Raw genomic sequence first — 5,244 nt, forward strand, 5'->3', positions numbered from 1 at the left:
ACAGCTAAAATATCACTATATACACTATTATCGGCTATACCGATATATCGCTTATTGTGATGGCCTTCAGGAAGCAAACCATATCAAATGTACAGGAAAATATCGCATATAATGATCAAGAGTGATCTTTCTGCATGCAGTCCGTTTCTGGCTGTGTTGCCTCTCACGATGATGTTGCCAACTCACGTACACAGCCACTCATGTCTATTTCTGGCTCTACGCAACTCGTTGGACACCGAGTACGTAGATCTACGATCTACGTGAGCACGGATCCAGCTCAGGCTTTTTTTGGAGAACACGCTGAAGAAGCAGCCATGCCACATGATGTATCGAAGTTCTTCAGCATGCTTTTTCCAGCGTGTACGCATCATTTCATGTGCAGTCATGTGCCATGTGTCGGTCAAACATGCAAATCGGCTATAGTGATGCACCGGATATAGTGATACATTTTCGAAAATCAAAGGGGCACGTTATATCCGATATTTACTGTATGTTTGAATGTGGAGTCCAAGCTTGCAAGACGTAGACCAAGGCCAAATGCACGGCCCGGGTGACTGGTGACCAGGACTGGGACTAGTAAAATAGTCGATGTGTGGATCCATGGAGGTGTGTGTGTGTGTGATGACTCTACACTACATTGTACACTTTTGTACAGTTGAGTTCCCGTATGTCACGTGATTGTCGCCTTGGTCCTTGGAGTTGACCAATGACAGTCCGTGCGCCAAATTCAAAAAAGTCGTCTAGAAGTTGCACTTTTATTTGCAACCGCGGGAAATTTGAGAGGTCTGGAGAAGAAAATTCTCAATGGGACTCAAAATTGACAAACAAGACGACGACCAGCGCTCGAGCATAGTACCTTTTCGCCATTCCTTCGTGCATGATACCTATTCTAATTGATAAACACTACCCTCATGTTTCGTTTCATGCGCAACGGACGAAGCGAAGTGTCTTTTTTCGTCCACGAAAGAAAGGTAAGGAAATTGTCGTCTTCGCGACACCCTTCGGATTATTTAGTGGGGCATTGTGGGCCAAGGATATTTTTTCTTTTTCTTTACAACTGTCCCCAGGTACTGAGACGGCGCTGATATCCTAGGAGTTCTGTTAGTGCAAAATGCCAGGTTACTGACTTATGGCGAGGTTTGTCCACCCAAAAATATGGGAGATTTCTTGGATAACATACACACATAATACAGTGAATGGTATTGCAGTGGGCATCCAAAACGGTTGAACCAAACAAATATGGTATGATACCTAGAGGCTAGGCACACAAAAATCACTCAGGAATTGGACGCAAGTCCCGGGACCTTGGTGCGTCATTACACCCGGACATTGAATGTTTGCCGGCACACGGCTTTTGCTCCACCACTTCATACAAGTTTACGCACTCACTCAATTCGAAAGACTGGAACGAGACCAAACCGAATGTGACAACTAAGAGCGAGTTGTGCATTTGTTGGAACAACGTTCGGGCATTGCGAGAAGGATATCAGCAGGGTCCAACAATGGCAGCAACAGCACCAGGTGATGATGGAGTACCAAGGAGCTTGTATCATGCACATTACAGTGAGCAACAAGAGAAACTGTACTGTGGTACGTGAAATCAGAGCCTGGGCAGGATGATCGACACTGTACACTGTGCTACAGCGCCTCAATTGTGCGAGAGAAAACAAACAGACCAGCAAGCACAGATCATGAACTGGTACACAACATTGACAAAGCACAAACCGCACAGCAAAGTTACAGGGCATAGCCGAGCGTTTTGTTGCCAATTAATTGCTTGAGAAGGGAGCAGTATTCCTTGTAACATTGCATGGAGTAAACGAGAACGCAGAGTCAGAACCAGGCGTAACAAGGCAAGACGGCTACTGTACAGGGGCAGGCTTGACGATCACTTGCATACTCGCAATTTTGGTACAACCAGGAAATTAGGCATCACGTCATACCGAAGTGGCTTCAACACGCTACATTGCATTCATAGCTGTACGGTGAACCTGTTACACGAGCTTCTGTGAAACAGACAGCATGCCAATGACCTGCAAGCACCAACAAACGCAGCCGGTAAAACAAACGCTACATAACTGCCCAACATAAACTTGTACATGCTGATGAGAAGCAAGAATGTGCTTGATGTTGGAAGTTATGCTCGCATATTCAAAAACATGCATGGAAAAACATCAATGACATTGTTCACGAATACAACAGAAACATCATACAGGGAGAGTAAGTAATCCTTCCTCCGTTTTGTATACGCGCACGCGCGCGCGCGTGTGGTAGATAAATCCGTTTGGCATGACTTTCGATCGAGGTTGCGTTCACCGTAGAGATAGGTGAACTCGAAGCCAACACCTCTCACTTTCGCTCTACTGCCCCTTTGGGGCCGATGCGATCCTTGTGCTAAGTTGTGGTAGTGGCTCAACAGAACAGGACAGGTGTGTGTGTGTGTGCACACGCGCGCGTGCGCGCATGTGTGTGTGTGTGTGCGTGCGTGTGTGTGTATGCGTAAGTGTGGTTTCTGAACTTTTCTCACAATCGTATAAGTTTCAAATTGTCGTGAAAACCCAGCTACACTGTGACCGGTACAATCGCATGTCGTTTACTAGTATCTGGCGGTCAGTCACATGGCATGTCGGGTATCCAACAGCACCGCACTGACAGCTTATAGACCTTATATTTAGTATTTATAGTCCTACTTCAAGTAAATGTAGACAGTCAGCATCATGAAAGTTGCCATTACGTAGAGTTAAATACAAGCCAGTCTCTAGAGATGAGCACGGCTGTCTCAGGGTAATACTAGTGATAAATACAGGTACTTCGAAGTACTGTCTTTTTTATCTGTTAAGTTAACACAAGATGGCTTTGTAGCTTCAGTCGTCCAGAATATTCATTTTATTCCGCGGTTGCCGCATAATCACCACGCAACTGTACTTGTGCAAATCTCCAAACGCTACGTAATTGGCCGACATTTACTTGTCCACGGTGATGAGAAGCACGGCTCTCCTAATTTTTAAATCATGAAAGGATTACATATGCAGGTACATGCATACAATGTGCACTATCCTGAAGTCGTGCGCAAATATTCAAAATCATTCACCGAACACAGAGAGGCGCACATACCGTAAAGTACCGCGAGAGCGCCCCACCTTGATTTTGCTGCGACAGATTTATATAATACAGCCAGGGAAAGGAAAATCGTGTGGCAGAGTGCAACGAAGTTCGTACGGTGTGAGCAACTTAGTGTACTAAGGTCACACTAAGCAGGTTTTTGTGTGGAGCTCGTGTCCGCTCGAAGGCACAGATTGTCTGCAGAACGTGCAATATGTGTACAAAGTTCGTGTCGTATAACCTACAGACCGGAGACCACCCCCACAATACGACCCCGAAAGGACGAGATGGTGGGGCGCTCTGGCGGTACTTTACGGTACATGTAAATACGAAGGAACCACATGCGCAGCAAGGAGATTAGTCATTACTTTACTTATGAGTTGATGGATAGAAGTTTCCTTTCAGCTGACCATTACCACTCATGAAAGCAATAGTGAGTGCTGTTGTTCTGATTCACAGGTATATATTCGGCACTTAGCGCAATGTGTTTTCGAAGCTAGGCACACGATTTGCATGAGGAAATCATGCAAAGATGTGGCATAAGGCCCTACAAACATGACCTAGGTAAAGGGATGCTATTATTTGCATTTGCAGTACTTTGCCATAGGATAATTTGTGTATGATTGTGTTGATCAATTTCACATAATTTCACGACAGGTCATAGTTTATTTAGTGGGGTGTTGTGGGCCAAGGATCTACGACCATGTCTTTTGCATTTCGAACAAGTAGACACTTTCAACAATTCATACAAAAAATGCCTTCAGTGCAAAACATACCGTTCGGACACACCAGGCAGTCCTTTCCAGCCTTGATTTTCAAGTGCAGACGTATCCACGATGACCTTCGAGTGAACTGCGGCTTGGAACACTTTGAATACGAACCACACACTCAAACTAACTAGACCACCGCATAGCTAGTGTATTCACGGAGCCAAAGAAGTCTCCTTCTGCCCCCACAGGGTCTTGGTTAGTTCTCTAGAAGGGACGAGAGCCATACCTAAATTCAATAAATTCTCCAATTCCAAAAGCCTCAAATGAAGGCGTCTTGGTGACTTCGTTTCCCGCGGTTGCAAATAAAATCAGCCCTTGAGTACCCCTTGGCGCACGGACTGAATGACAGATCAAACAGCGCGGGCTGGAAAGCGCAGTCCTGCCTGCTCAAACTCAAAGCCAGATGGAACTGGATCCACTGCCCGTCGTCAAGTGACGACGGGCGCGGGCAGGAACGGATTCCACTGCCCGTCGCGTCGGGCAGTAGCCACTGGCACTGGACTGACTCTCTACTTCAAGGTCTTTCATTGGTTACTAATAAAATAACTAAAGCAGAAGAGCGACTGTTTGCAACCACAACTGTCATCATGGCGCTCCAACATTTGATCTGGAACTGGGAGAAAAGAAGCCCCTTTGTTGAACGATAATCATATTGGCGATCTGAATGAGCTCCTCCGAAATTGCGAAAAGTTGAGGAAGAGACTGAAACTTTTATTGCGGAGTCGCTCGCGAAGGAGATCTTGGACGAGCCGGATGAGCCTCAACCAAAGCGCGCAATGCTCAGCAACCTGCAGGATCCGCGCAATTTGCCGAGGTTTCCGATCAAGACGTGGGAAAAATCCGTAGGAACAGAACAGCCAGAATGCCCGATGCCCAGTCGACAATGTCAATGGCACCGCGAGAAAAAAAGCACTATGCATATATGGTCAGTATGGACTACTACCAAGAGTAGATAAACAAGAGTGTGCAACTCGCGGATGGGTTGGCCCACGGCGGAATTTTTTGTTGACGTAATCTTTTCGACGACGCACGCGCTATGAGTCTTTCGTGCACTTGGCCGCATTTGCACTACAAAGTCGGTGCCCAGCACGTGCTCTCACACTGCTCTGCAGCATGCTAGCAAAATGCGCATTCTTCTGAAAAAAGGTGACGTCAACAAAAAATTCCGCCGTGGGCGGGGGTATCTGCAGATTGTGCAGGAGAGATCCGGAGTTGCACACTCTTGTTTATCTACTCTTGCTACTACCAAAAACTGTAGAGGCGACGGTTTCAAATAGGAAATAGGTTGCAAACCGGAACGGACTCAATATTCACTTTCTCTCTTGGTATTTTGATTAGAAAACATATGTCACAGTGAGACTACGATGTGTTA

The 5,244-nt window shown here is 46.1% G+C and overlaps 1 long non-coding RNA gene across 1 annotated transcript; it reads right to left on the minus strand.

Annotated features, from left to right (window-relative positions):
- Positions 1-1,329: 1,329 nt before the first annotated feature.
- On the minus strand, positions 1,330-4,211 carry LOC135808359 (uncharacterized). The gene is made up of 2 exons (XR_010552079.1): positions 3,879-4,211; positions 1,330-2,033 (listed from the first exon to the last, which is right to left on the minus strand). It is a non-coding gene; the product is annotated as an uncharacterized LOC135808359 (long non-coding RNA).
- Between the last annotated feature and the right edge of the window lie 1,033 nt (positions 4,212-5,244).

Source organism: Sycon ciliatum, chromosome 2 (genome assembly GCF_964019385.1).
Source record: "Sycon ciliatum chromosome 2, ocSycCili1.1, whole genome shotgun sequence".
Classification (NCBI taxonomy): domain Eukaryota; kingdom Metazoa; phylum Porifera; class Calcarea; order Leucosolenida; family Sycettidae; genus Sycon; species Sycon ciliatum.